The sequence below is a fragment of the Chelonia mydas genome, chromosome 2 (assembly GCF_015237465.2).
Source record: "Chelonia mydas isolate rCheMyd1 chromosome 2, rCheMyd1.pri.v2, whole genome shotgun sequence".
NCBI lineage: Eukaryota > Metazoa > Chordata > Testudines > Cheloniidae > Chelonia > Chelonia mydas.
In genome coordinates, this window is record NC_057850.1 from 201,399,552 (window position 1) to 201,414,580 (window position 15,029).

Below are 15,029 nucleotides of genomic sequence, written 5' to 3' on the forward strand. Positions count from 1 at the left end.
ATGTTCATATGGTATGTACAGTAGGGACACTGACCTAGTGCACCCCCTGTAAACCCTTAGTGTTGACTGTGGATACCGCATACCATGGAGATGGCAGTTTTATAAATACATCTAATAAGAAGAAGAATGAAAAATGTATGGTAAATGTTTTCTGGATCATTGGACACTAATGAAGAGATCCAACGGCTACATATCAGAGTATATTATAAAGGTTAATTAATTAATTATTTTGCGGTAATTATTTTCACTTTCACACACCACTGAACTTCCAGGTCCAGCCAGGACTGGTAATGTCAAATCCCCCCACTTCCCCTCAAAGCTTGTTATTGTTCCTCAGGGCCTGGTAGTAGTTCCAAATATAAGAAAACTCATGAAAAAGCTGCCCTATTGAGATTTCCCATCTCTAGTTTCAGACCCAATAGCTCAGATCCTCAAAGTTATTTAGGCACCTAATCCCTATTGAAATAAATGGGAAGTAGACTCCTAAATACTTCTGAGGATTTGAGCCAAAGTGCTTTAGGGACAGGGATCATCTTTTTGATGGATCTGTGTACTGTGCCTTGCACAATGGGGCCCTGATCTTTAATTAGGTGCTTCTAGGTCCTACCACAATATAAATAATACAAATAAGGTGTTAGTATGCTTTAGATCAGTGGTTCTGAAACTTTTCCCCCAAGGACCCTTTGGCATCTGACTAGATGTTCCAAATCCCTTTCATTTCTGGTAGTACCAGAATGCCACTGCCAGAATGTGAATATCCCCGCCAGGATGACCTCTAACACACAGTTTGTGCAAGGTCATCCTGTGCTCAGGATGCCATTTTGTTCTCAAAATGGCGTCCTCCACGTGGCAAAAGTGCCGGAATGCCATTCTGGCATGTTCTGGCTCTGGCTCAAGAGAGATACATCTGCATAACTTATAGAGAACCCCCAGGGTCAGGGAACCACAGCTTTAAATAAATATTCAAAATGTTAGGATGGTTCTCCAAGCCAAATCTCCAAACCTTTTGAGATGCTCCCATAACTAGTATCAACAGCATGTGTTTCAGTACTGCCCACTGGTGAACAACTGTGCTATAATGCTTACTACTTATGCACAGTGATACCATATGATATCATGTTTCCTACACATATCAGAGAGCATCCAGTGGTGCATAAAGACATTTGAGGCAATGGTATTACTCACTAGTGTACAGTGGTCACATATAGTTCCCACAGGAGCACAATGACAGCTGCCACTGTCACTTTTTGAAGGAGAGCAGCATCAGAAGCAGAATGATGTAGCAAAATGATCTCCCCCGACCCAGGATATAGCTAGCTGAAATTTTTTATCCAAAACTTTATTTTCCTGAACAATGCAAATTTGGGTTGATGGAAAATTTTTGTGAATTTGTGTCAAATTCGTAAAAAAGCTCAAAAACTAAATGAAATTTTGGTTCAATCCAAATTTTTTTTTTTTTATTTCTCAGCTTACTGAAAATTTAGAAAAAAAAATTGTTTGGGTCAACCCAAAATTATTTATTTATTTACCTGTATTATTATTTTCTTATGGTCAGTTTAAGTAAAAATCAGTTATTCACACAGCTCTACTCAGAGCATCCACAGAAGAGAACTGTGTAGCTATAAATTCTCACCACTGGTGAAGCGGGGGGAAGATATCTTTTACAGGTTTTCATAACAAACAATGACTTCTAATTTTCTCTTTAAAATGCTTGTGAAAAAACAAGGAGTTTTCACAAAGTTTTGTTCATTCTGAAAAGCTGCATTTGCTGTGAGATGGAGACATTTTATTTGAAACAAAGTTACATTTTTGCTTTAAACAAATTCATGGAAATATATTATTTTCCTTTAAAGGCAAAATTATGATTTTTCCTCAAGATCTTGGCCTCTGATAAAGTCAGGTCTCAATATTACCGTCACACATAGTTATTGTACATTTCTTCAAATGTGAAGAAATACAGGTAATGCACTTATTTAAAAATGGGCTGTTCCCCAGAAGTCCTTTGGGCCATACAGGGCATAAAGCTCACATCTAAGATTTCCTATAAACTCAGGAATAACTGCCTGAGAGTATTATTCTTTCTTTCAATAACTGTGTAATATCTTATTGGAAACATGTTGTAACCTAGGGCTTCAGTGGAATGAGGTTGTATGGGTGTAACTGAGAAAAGAATTTGGCTCTTAGAGCAAATTTAATATAGTGTGCAGAATATATTCTATTTAGTGTTTTCTTACTGAGTCATGGGTAGTCTATCTATCTATCTATCTATCTATCTATCTATCTATCTATCTATCTATCTATCTTATCTGAACACCTTACAACCTTTAAAATATTTGTCTAACACCCATGGGAGGTAGGGAAGTACTATTATCCCAATTTTGCAGAGGAAGAAGCGAGGCACAGAGAGACCAAGGGTAAAATTTTCAAAAGCACCCAAATAATTTAGGAACCTATGTTTCATTGAAAGCAGAGTACTCTAAATTGCACTCCAGGACTTTTACTACACTGTAGTAGAATTCACTTGGTGAGTTACTGCACAGCAAGCTGGTGAGCTACAGATTCACACCCCTGGCTTGCTGCTCGGTAACTCACCATACAGACAAGCACTCAGGCTTATAAGTGTCTAAGTCACTTTTGAAAGTGGAACTTAAGCTCTGAAGGGTATGTCTACACTACAAAAAAAGACCCATGGCAGTGAGTCTTAGAACCTGGGTCAACTGACTCGGGGTTGTGGGACTTCCATGATAGAGCAAAAAATAGCAGTGTAGACATTCAGGCTTGGGCTTGAGCCTGGGCTCTGAGACCTTCCACTCTCGCTAGCTTTCAGACCCTGGGCTCCAGCCACAGTCCAAATGGTTACACTGCCACATTTAGCCCCTTAGCATGACTCAGTTGACTTGTGCTCCGAGACTTGCTGTCGTGGGCCATTTTTGTTGTGAAGATGTACCCTAAATCAGTTTGGTGCTTTTGAAAATGTAACTAGAGGGTATGTCTCTGCCTGTTTAGTTTTGTTTCCATAAAGTCATACAAGATAAGATTACTCTAGAATAGCATGAATAAACAAAAGATGTGCTAGGGTTAACCATAAAAATCAAATTACTCCTAGCACCTCAGTGACTGTAATCTCTGGTAGTTTCATATACCACCCTGAGCCGCTGATGGAATAAAATGGTCTCACTGCTATTTAGATAGTTTATTGTCTGCTCCCTGTGTCTAGCCATGAAGGTACTGTCCCTAATATGCCTATGTTCTTGACAAGCGGCCAGCCTGTAATCACATGGCTGCTGGAAAAAAATTAGGGCACAGTGTGATGCTGGAAGACCAGGTGCCAGCTCTTGCCAAGGCTTTAGGATTCCGCTGAGCACTGACAGTTTCATTGCTGGAAATCAGTCCAGCTGACCTGTGTGTTAGTATGGTTAAGACAGGTATTAGACTTATAACGATGTGTTTAGACTTTGTGAAATCTTTGTAAATTGCTACATGGATTAATCCTATTTATAATGTCTGTATCCCATGCTATAAGCTAATACTTGTGTGTTTGCTATATAGCTGTAAAATGTTTTTTTCTGAACTGTGTAACTCACTCAACAAGAGAAAACCTTGCCTAGTATAAAATGCTAAAGGCCTATGAAAAGTATTACGTCTAGCCCATCAGGAAGGACTATCAAAACTAAATGGGGCACTGTGGAACATTACAGTACAAAGACTTTGGTAATTGCCCCCACACAGACAACATGGGAAAGGGCTCGTCTCATCAGCTTGAAAGCTGGCAGAAGAAAATCCAGACAGCTGACATGAAAACTTTTCATCTCTTTGCTGTTTCGACTCTAAAAGGACTGGAGTTAGGAAACAGAAGCAGAGATCCCCAGAGTCAACCTGGGTTAGCCCCAAAAGACAATCAGTGCTGACAGATTACTACAACTCTGTCACCTTTTGGAACCATTGACTGTAACTCATTTGTGTATGTATGTTGCCTGCTTTGACCGGTAAATAACTCTCATTTCTTTCTGCTACTTAATAAATCTTTAGTGACTTTACTCTAGGATTGGCTACAAGCATTGACTTGGTGTGAGATCTGAGGTACAAATTGACCTGGGGTAAGTGACTGGTCTCTTGGGACTGGACGTAACCTGAATCTTTTGTGATCTTTGATATATAGCAACCCTCTATCACTAATGACAGGTTTCAGAGTAGCCACCATGTTAGTCTGTATTCGCAAAAAGAAAAGGAGTACTTGTGGCACCTTAGAGACTAACAAATTAGTTAGTCTCTAAGGTGCCACAAGTACTCCTTTTCTTTTTGCCTCTATCACTAAATTCAGCTTGCCTGAATGAACAAGTTAAACTGGAGTGCCCAAGGGGAGTGTCTATGATTCCATGATAAGACTGTTATAGTGCTTCAGAAGTTCACGTTTGTTACTGCGTTGCTTAAATCTAATGATAGAATATACAACCCTTTTGGGGTCTCTGCCCTGAGGTTGGCACTCATGTCCTCAACCACTCTAGACAGCATGACACACAGCACATCAGCATTTTTGGCTCTGCAATGAAAGTGGGGGCTTCCTGACAGCAAAGGAACATAGTGGCATCTCGCAGACAGGTAGCAAAAGACACCTCTCACCACTGTGAGCCAGAAACCATTTCCAGGTTTGACGGCAGATAACAGAGCTACCAGTGATGTCTCTAATCAACTTACTTTGAACTGTTGTTCTTCCTTTAGCATCTACTGAGATATTTCAAGCTGTATGAATGGGTGTTGTGTTTCTGAGTCCACCTTCACTGTGAGCATAGGTTGATTCTGCAATAGGCTCGACTTGCCCAAACCTCAGGCAGTGTTATGAACCAGACATAAGATCCAATCCTACAATGTGCTGAATACTTTCTGAGAAGCAATGAGCACCCTTAACCTCCCCTGAAATAAATGGGAATGGAGGGCATTTAGTGCCTCTCAGCATGATGTCCGTAGCGGACCAAATTGTATTCTCAGTGACTGAGCAGAGAACTTGGCCCAGTATGAAAACCAAGCTATATAACAGAGTGACACCATGCTATCTGGAGCAGCTTATGGTACTGTCTATGCCAATAGCAATATGTTTTTATGGGTGCAGCTCCATCCTGCAACGCAGGACACTTTGACAATGCCCCGTACTCCACCACATGTGTCTGTAGCAAACAATGAATCTAACTCCACACTTGTAAAAGATTTATGATTCAGAGAGCAGAAGATAAATGATTCCAGTCCCTGGATGCTTTAAGAGCAAGTTCCTTTTGCTCATATGTTTAAAATTGATCTTTCCATTGTCTCTTGTGTGGAATGACCAAAACTAATGATGTTAGGTAATCAATATGAAAAGCTGTGCATAAAGAATTAAACTAAGAAATAATGGATTGCTGTGACACAGGGCTCCAGACAGCAAGAGATCAGTGCTGACTGGGCAAGTCAAAGAGCCATCCAGCCCCAGGGTATTTCACCTCATGGTTGGAGCAGTGTGGTCTCCTTTCTAGTAAAAAAAAAATGCACAAAGGACAATGATCCAAATATTAGAAGAATAAGATGCCCAATTTAATATGTAGCCTCCCATCCATTCAGGATTATAAAAAATATCAGTAGTAACAGCCGGTGGACCAGGCTTGAAAAACTCACTGAAGAAATGCCCAAACCTCGTTAAGGAAGCTGTCTAACGTTGCGTTATTACACATGGCAGCATCCACTAGGCAACAAAAGAACATGTAAATATGCAGCACAGTTGGTTAATCCCCTTGCCATCTGAAATGAAATCCGCCCTATCATTGTATAGAGATGAGTCCCGCATGCTTAGTAATCCACTTAAATGGTGACAGTATACCACACGCACCAATATGTGGATTTCTGCTGATATCAAGTTATTACTGCTCTGATTAGTAGTTGCTATCTACTTTCCATAGTAATTTATTTATTTTTTCCATGGGAGCATGTATCAGATTTTGACTTTTCCCTGGCTCCTCTTCATACATTTTCTCAGACTCCCCTTCCCATTTTGGAAAGATGCAGATCTTTTGTGTTTCTTCTGCATGAAATCATATTAGTGTTGTAATTTAATGAGGTAGCATAATTTCTCAAGGAGGGAAGGATGTAAATGGTCCTGCTATGCTCTCACTTCTCAGTCTTGCTGGACAAGGAAGAGAAATGAGAAAAAGGGGGAAAAGTTGGCTCATGCTATCATTTTTGCGGGGCATGCCACCACTTCTCTTCCCTTCAATTTAAGCACTGGATATTATACCATATAGGACATTTTGGTTTGTATTTTGGCTTTTCAGGCAGGATTTATTTTAAGTTCCCATGATTTTTTTTCATTCCAGATCATACATATCGTAAAGGATCAACTGAAGAAGAGCTGGCACAATGTATTTTCCACTAGAAGAAGAACGTATTCTCATGCATTCTCAGGGAAATAATTTGTTTATTGGATGCTGAAGAATGTACTGCACTTTTCTTGCATATATATATTTATCAGGGATACACCTGAACTCAGAACCTGGATCCAGATTTGGATCTAATTTGCAGCATACTTCTGGCCAAAATCCAAAGACACTAAATTTTGGGAAAATTCAGATTTGCTACTAGATTATGAACGCCAAGGGGATGAGTGTTCAGATTGGTGTTTAGCTTCTGTCCATTATAGAGATTAATAAATTCAGATTGGTAATTAAATTGTGAGTTTTGATCTGGGATTTTGGTTTAGGTCCCTCTCTACACATAGGCCAAGACTCTCAAAGGTATTTAGACACCAAACTTCCAATGGGAATTAGGTGCCTAAATACCTTTGAGGATCTGGACTTTAGAAACCACAGTGATAGGTACCTTAGAAACACAATGCTCTGTTTTAGATTTTCAAAGCATTACAGGGACTTTAGCCTTGTGTTTTCCATTAATTTTAGTTGAAGGTGTGCAGCTATCTCCCCGTAACTGCTTTGAAAATCTCAAACATAGCTATTAAATACTCTACAGAATATATAATCATGCCTACCTTAGCTCTTATATGGTATTTTTCATCTATTGATGCTAATGTGCTTTGGAAAAGAGAATAAGTATCAGTATTTCCATTTTACAGGTGGGAAACAAAAGCAAGGTGAAGTAACTTCCCCAAGGTTACACAGCAGAGCAAGGACTCAAACCCAGGGGTTGTGACCCCTAGAGCTTCACCAGTGTAGCCCAGGCTGCCACCTTGTGCACTTTGCTAGTTTTGTTAGTTCTGCACAAAGTATAGGGTCCTCCTGCTTGGTTCTTCCACTTTCCCCTGATCTTAAGGAATACATTTCATCCTTTACTTTCTATCTACGGTGATGTCTAGTTCTAAAATCCCATTATACTGTGATTTTAGCCCCAAACCTTTTCCATATAACCTGATACTAGAAGTCTAGACCATTCACTCTGAACAGCCAAATGTAGCCAATAACAATTAAAGACCTGACCTTTAATATCACACTGAAGCAGCTAGCCAAAATTAGTGACTCACTATCACATGAGAAATCTGGATTAATTAGACCCCTTTCAGTCCCTGCTCCCACTCCCTGCCCGCCCCCAGTCCTAAATACTGTGTAAAATAATTCTGTGGCACCAAATTAAACCTCATTACTTGGTGAGTCACTCCATCCAGACCTCCCTTATATAGTAATGAGGTCTGATTTATTGTGATCATTATTAGGCGTTACAGGTCACTAAAAATGTGCTCTGCCCACACATGTCCTCTGAGCTAATAAATATTCTTATGAGAAATATTTTGAATTGACTAGCCATTAGTTTGGTTCAGTAACTTAAATCACATTAATGTTGTTAATGTGTGTAGGACTTTGGTAGTAAAGGTTTAGTGGGTGAAGGATGAGAAAGAGGAGTAAAAAGATCCCAAAACACTGCCTTTCTCAGCACAAAGATTCTGAATGAAGCAAGAGGCTATGGGGCAGGGAGGGTGCAGCAGACACACCCTTAGAAAATTTAGTTTTAAAAACAACAAGCTCTGAGGGCCAGATCCAAAAGCCACTGAAGTAACTGACAGACTTCCATTGAATATAATGGGCTTTGGATCATGTCCCAACTGAACGCTAGTGATCTGAGGGTATATAGGTGTATGTGTATTTCATATGCACACACACGACTACATATATTTGTTTTAATGGATGGCATTCAAAAATTTGCAAGAAGCACTAGGAACCTAGCAGGATCAGGTCTTATCCTTTAGATAGAGTATAGGCAAAACTGGGCTCATGCATTCTCAAACGTTGATGCGTTTATATTACATTTTGAGGCGAAAGTAAGGTTTGTAAGAGCTGGAATGAAGGCACTCATTGGTTATATACTGATAAAGGCCAAAAAGGGCCCATCAATGCTGAGTGCAAGGGAGGCACCCAAAAATCAGTAGACATTTTGGTCAGAGTTCTTTATTTTATCAGCAAGATTAAACAAAAAAAATGAAATGATGCCTCAGCCTGGAAAGGTGGTTGGGTTCAAGAAAAAGGATTTTAAAAGAAAAAAATATTCTTCTAACCCATTATACAACCTGCTTTACCAGCTAAGCCATAATAAATGTGATACTGGATTTACGTTATTTATAGAAATAAGTGTAGATTATTTTGCCATAAAGCAGTTGTGCTGGACTGGTTTAAAAATGACAGAAATTAGATGAAATTAGGCTCTTTGAATTATCCATGAGTGCTGGGTTAATATAATCAATACTTCAGCCATTACAGGTTGATGTTACCTCTCAAGACTATTTTCTAACTTAATAAGATTAGAAACAATAAACTGGTATTATTTCTTTGTGAATTGGGACCTCTGACCTAGTAATTTAATGGCTTCATTATTACAGCTGTGGAATGTAGAAAGACCCAGCATGCTCCATATAATCACAACTGTGTTTTGTCCAAATGATGTGATTAGGAAAAAAATAGGGTTTTTTTTTCCAAAGGGATGAGTTTGATGTTTTCCAATAGATATGACATGGTGTGCCAGATGAGGGAATTATTTTATGTCTGCTCTCCTGTTCTGCAATAGTTTAGTGCATGCATCAATAAGGGTGTGTGTGTGGGGCGGGGGAGACGTGAATTTGAAAAATCATGTTGAAAATTATTGCTTATTCTCACATATTATTTGCATATTTTGGGAGAGCTGGTACTGTGAATAGCTAGAACTCTCTGTGTTCCTGCCTGTTGGTAGTGGTTGGTAGTGAAACATGTTTGCTTCAGGGTGAGGAGGGTAAACTTGTGGTTAATACACTAGACAGTATTTAGAGGCTCTGGGTTCAGTTCTTGGCCATAGACTTTCTGTGTAACCTTGACAAGTCACTTAATCTCACTGGATGAAATCTTGGCCCCATTGAAGACTCCGATGGGGCCAGGATTTCACTCTCTGTGCATCAGTTCCCAGTCTGTTCAAGGGTGATAATAATACTTCCTTCTTCCCACCTTTTGTCTGTCTTGTCTATATAGATCAGAAACTATTTGGGACAGGGACAGCCATTTACTATGTGCACATGCAGCTTGCAGGGCCACGGGGTCCTCGTCTCAGCAGTGGCTTGCAGCACTACCGTCATGTGAATCACATTAACAAGAAAGGACTTCATTCTGTAAAGTATGTGGTAACTGGACACATACAGCAAGATGCTCCTCCTGCCATTCTGGAAATGATTTACGAATGGGCACATATTAATAAAATAGCTTTTTTATGTAAAATGAGTTGGTCCAATTCCGTGTGCACAGAGAGGTGCCATGTCATAAACACCATCTCTTCAGTTGACACCTTTGTCAGCCATCCCACAGAGAGCTAATCACTTGACTAAGCACGGGGAGTGGACCATCCTCTCCTCCCAGGTCAGGCTGAGGCACATGATTAGGGTGAGAGGGGAACCCTGCACAGCCACTGCTTGTCTCTACCTGTTATGTGGGGAGCAGAGGTTAGACTCCAGAACTGGAAACCAGCACTTTCCGCAGGAGCTATGTTCTCTTTAGCAAGGTGAGGTAACAGATGAGGATGTAAAATAGGATAGGAAAGTAGTTACTACCAATGAGATCTGCATAATGTAAGCGCTAGACTGAAGCTGTAAAGTGTCTGTCTCCGGTGGGGGAAGTGGAGCGCAGAGGCAGACTGCCTCCAGCAGCACCAGGGCAACCTGGGCCCGAGCAGCCTTTGCCCACCAGGTGGGAAGGCTGCCTTGGTCGCCTACCCTTGTGCCAGCTTGTTTGTTGGGGTGTAGGGCCAAACCTCTAATGCAGCCCCTCCTCTTTTGGAGAAGCTAGCCCCATGTTCAAGGCTAGCCTCACGCAGTCCTTGCAATCAAGGAGTGCAGGGAATATGGCTGTGGATCGCCCTGGCTTAAGGGCTCAGCCTGAGGAAGAGATTCCGCTTGTGCCTTTTTTCTCCCTTCCCCTGCATATGTGGTAAGCTAGTCACACTTCAGGCTAAATGCAAGAAAATAACCAAACCCTAACATCTGATCATGCCATAGACAGATTATAACCTGTGTTTTTCTCCTTCCCATCTTTCCTCAACATATTTTCTGGGGAAAATATTGTCACCCATTTCACAGATATTTGAAGAAAAAAACAAGGTTTATTCAAGTGGACTTTGATTCTGTTATCTCCACCTATAAAAGACCTCTGAATCTGCAGGCTAAGCCCATGGGATTGTGGCAATCACATGCATTTGGCAGGTCTTTTCCCTATTCTTTAAAGAGAACATAACCTGAAATGACAAAACATCTAGAAATATGGAAGATTTTGTTAACTGTCTCTCCATACACAGCTGCTGAAACCTCTCCCACTGAAAGAAAGAGAGAGTATCTGTGGCATGCCTGGGCTTATTCTCCAGATAACAAAGTATAAAGGGCCTGGTCAGATTCATGAAACATAGGCAGAGTGAGGTCGGTGAGCCTGAATATTGGGATCATTAATAATATTCAAATTAGTGTCCTAGGTTTTTTGGTCCTGTCATGTGACCAACAGGCTGCCCAGAGTATGGAGCCCTCAGTGAGTCTGAGAGAGAGAAATATCAATGTGTTCCCCATCACAAATGTTTTCTTTTAAAGCAAATGAGAAATATGAATCCAGAGGTTTCCTTTTGTCATGAGACGAAGCCTTGGTGGACTGTCCTGCTGCTGCTGACCTCACCCAGTGAGCCTGCACAGTGGCTTGGGGATCTGCAGCATGATCCACTGTGCTTGTGTGATGGTCCAGCTCTCTCAAGTACCTGCTCACTCATCTCCCTGAGGCACATCTGCTAGAGGCTGACCAAGTGCATTTGTGTTACTGGATCCTTCTTGGATTGCCACACACATTCAAAGAGAAAATATATCAACTTGTTCTTACTTAAATATTACATTATCTGCACTGTTTAAGAATGAGAGACATGCCTTTAGGTTTCACTTAGGAGTGGAGTTAAGCCAATGTTGAGTGCTTTTGAAAATCCCACCTGGTATTTTTTAATGTTCATATTAACGCTGTTTAATTTGGGGACAATTTTAATCCTAATAATAATACGTAGTGGTCTGCAAATATTATTTGATCCCCACTACACATGTGTGGGGGTTGTTATCCTAAGTTTACAGATGGGGAACTGAGACACAGCTATATTTACTGATGTGCGCAAGGCCACAAGAGAAATTAGGTGTTCCTGTCTCTCAGTCCCGTGTTCAGACCACTAGACCCTAGGTCTCTCATGACTTACCTTGGCATAGAAAGAGCTGATACATGTGCTTTCAATTTTGACTGCTCAATACTTTCTGTCTGATTGCACTCCAGCTGTTTTGTGATGTCACGAAGTAATGAAAGCCTCTGTACCCCGGGTCAGGAGCGCTCAGGAGTTTCAAATACATAATGAGAATCCCTTGATTGACAGTGTTTTTGACCAGCGGCATAATCATTATATTTTTTTACAGTTAAAAATATTTCCACTGTTGCAATAAAAGATTTACCTCTGTGGTGGAAACACCTATTTCTGTAGCAGACAAATAATACTATTCAGTTTCAGTATTAAATTAACTCCAGGTTGATAGGAGTATATACAGCCTGAAGTGTCATTGTTAGCTTGATGGAACTACTAATTTTTGTCTTCCAGAAATGCTGGTACTTTTTATGACATTATATATTTTCACTCCTCCTGTTTGCCTACCCGATGCTCATGTAGGAATATGGTTAACTTGATTAAAAAGTCTCTGAGCGTTGCAGGTTTACATCAGAGACATGGTTCTGCCTGCTGAAAATGCTTTAGACAGCACACATAATACACCTTCCTTGAGTAACTGAGCCTAGTCTCTGGTTAATGTCTCCGAAACAGCCTGTTAAGAGTGTTACTACAAATTAGAGTCTGGATCATTCTAAAACGAAAATAGACTTCTTTCATCTTCCAGATGGCTGTCTGATTGGAAACTGGGCAGGATCACATTTCAGGTTGTGACTTAATGATTCAGGACAATATTTATGGTTATTACCTGACAGAGGGCAGTGATGGAAATTAAAGCACAGCCCCATGCTTCATTTATGACAAAAAACAAATTCATGACAGTTCTGTATATTAGAGGTGGCATCTTTAGCTCAGGGCAAAGTCCAGGCACAGCTCCACATCTGAGGCAGACCTGCCAAGTACTGCCATTAGAGCCCAGCAAAGGCCAACCTCGCCATCAGACTTTTGATATATGTGCTATCGTCAAAAACAATCTGGTGCTTCCCTTGGAGGAGGTCTTAGACACGCAAGATACAAATAGGAGTGAGAGATTTTAGAGGAGACAAAGGACATAATTATACAGTGTGTTTGTTTGATGGCTGCACTTGTCTGAAATATTGTTCTTTGGGGCATTGTTTTGACAATATTGTAGTCACGGCTAATCCCTTTTTGAGGGAAAAAAAGGAGTAATTACACTTGCCAATTGTGAATGTCTTTTTAATGCATGATTTTGCATTATATTTTCACTGCAGCAATGCTCTTTGTGATATGATTCGGGGAGGAGGGGTCTTTTGGAATGGAAGGAGAAGGTGGTTGGAGAAATCAAATTTAAGCCAGAGCTCCTGTAAGTAACTGTAGATTGCCTTCAAGAATGGACGTTTACAAGTGTGTCTCATTACATTAATTCTTCATTTTTCAAATGAAACAAGCCATCACATTTTTATAACCACAAAAAGGAAATGCCTTTTATAAATCTGACCTAACTGTATAGCTGTTAAGATACATGCAAATCAGGTATGAACTGCCAGACTTCTTAATCAAACAAACAATAATCTTGGAAGCAAAATGTCAAAAGAACACATAGGAAAAATGTTACGCTAACCTAAAATAAGTTCTGTGAGTTTTCAGATAGTGATAAGTGGAATATTGTTCCAATTAAGTGTATCTTATTTTTAGGAAAAAATATACTGTACACATCTGTTAAATATTACGCCAAGTCCACAATAATATTTATTATTTAAGAAACATTTTCCCCATGAGATGGGTGTTCTCAGTCCTTACTGGAGCCGCAACCCCTTATTCCCTCATAATTTGTCCCAGTATTATCCTCCCACTCCGTTAAACATCCAACATTTCAAGCTTTTCCTTCCACCACAGGGGTGCTGAATAAAGAACCCTATGGAGTGTGATACTAAATGCCAAGCCTGGGACCCAAATTTGGATCCCCCACATGGCAGCATATTGTGCTAACATTGGATCACCAGGTGGAGCTTTACATTAAAATGTATTTGCTGTTAGCAATTTTGAGTTGGATGATCTTTCCAAAGCTGCCAACAGTGATTGGGGACAAGCCCATTGGGAATTAGGTGTCCAAATCCCTGTAGCTAGTTTTGAAAATCCCAGCCTTAATATTTAACAGACAAGGACAAATAATTTGTATGTACCATTTCTATTTGCAACGGTTTTTGATTATATAATAAAGGTTTCTATCTGGGGGAGAATAAGATGCATTTTACTTTTACTTTTTTAAATTAGATGAATTTTGTGCAATGAAAGCGCCATGCTCTTTTATTCTGTTCCATTCGGGTTCTTTTAGTGTGCCTGTGATCATGGTATTGGCGTGTCTAACAGGTGGAGGTCTATAGGGCCTGATCCACAGGCTCTGGATCAGGGCTATAGTGAGGGACTAAAAGCTGTGACTTGGAGCAGGCACGCAAGCAGCTCACAGAGATCTGCTAATTCCCCTTAACCCTGACCTGCAGCATCCCTGTAGCAATGTTTTATTAGGGACCTCCAGGGCCTAGATTTCTTATTGAAAAGTGATTCTAGGAGGGTGACTCTATAAGGGTGGCTGTGCTATGCCTGCTAAACTCATTGTTATTGTGCCCAGGGCTGGCCCTAGACCAAATGGCACCCCAGGCGAGGAGCAGCCTTGCATCCCCCTCCAATTATTAAATTTTTAGTACCTTTTTTTATTGCATTTGTAGCCCATTTCATGATTTTAATGCATGATTTGCATGCGTGATTTATCCCTGTCATATAAGATGATAAATTAACATGCTAGGATCTGCAAATCTGTATTTATTCATGACATATATATGCAAATAAAAAATTGTTTTGCTTATGGATACTTTTTAATTTTAAGACTAACTGAAATGTGCTAACATCAAGAAATTGAACTGTGCACCAACATTGGGTGGGCCAGTATTAAATAATGTGACAGTCGGTAACAGCCTTTGAATGTTAACCCTAGTCTTTTAATTCAAAAGGTCACTTTTTTCCATAGGTGCTGGAACTAGTGGTGCTGTTGCACCCCTTGGCTTGAAGTCGTTTTCATTATATATTTCATTATATCCAGTTTGGTTCAATGGCCTTCAGCACCCCAAATATAAACATTGTTCCAACACCCCTGCTTTTGTCGCCTTTGCCTTTGTGAACTGAAGCAGGGTGTCTGAGAGATCCAAAGACTGGCCAATGACATTTTCACGTGATAAAACAGCAAGCGATGTCAGTCTCTCATCGGCCATTGTTAATCGAAGATATGTTTTGATGAGCTTGAGCTCTGAATAGCTGCACTCACCACTTGTGACTGCAAGCAGAATCTCAAAGCTATCCACACA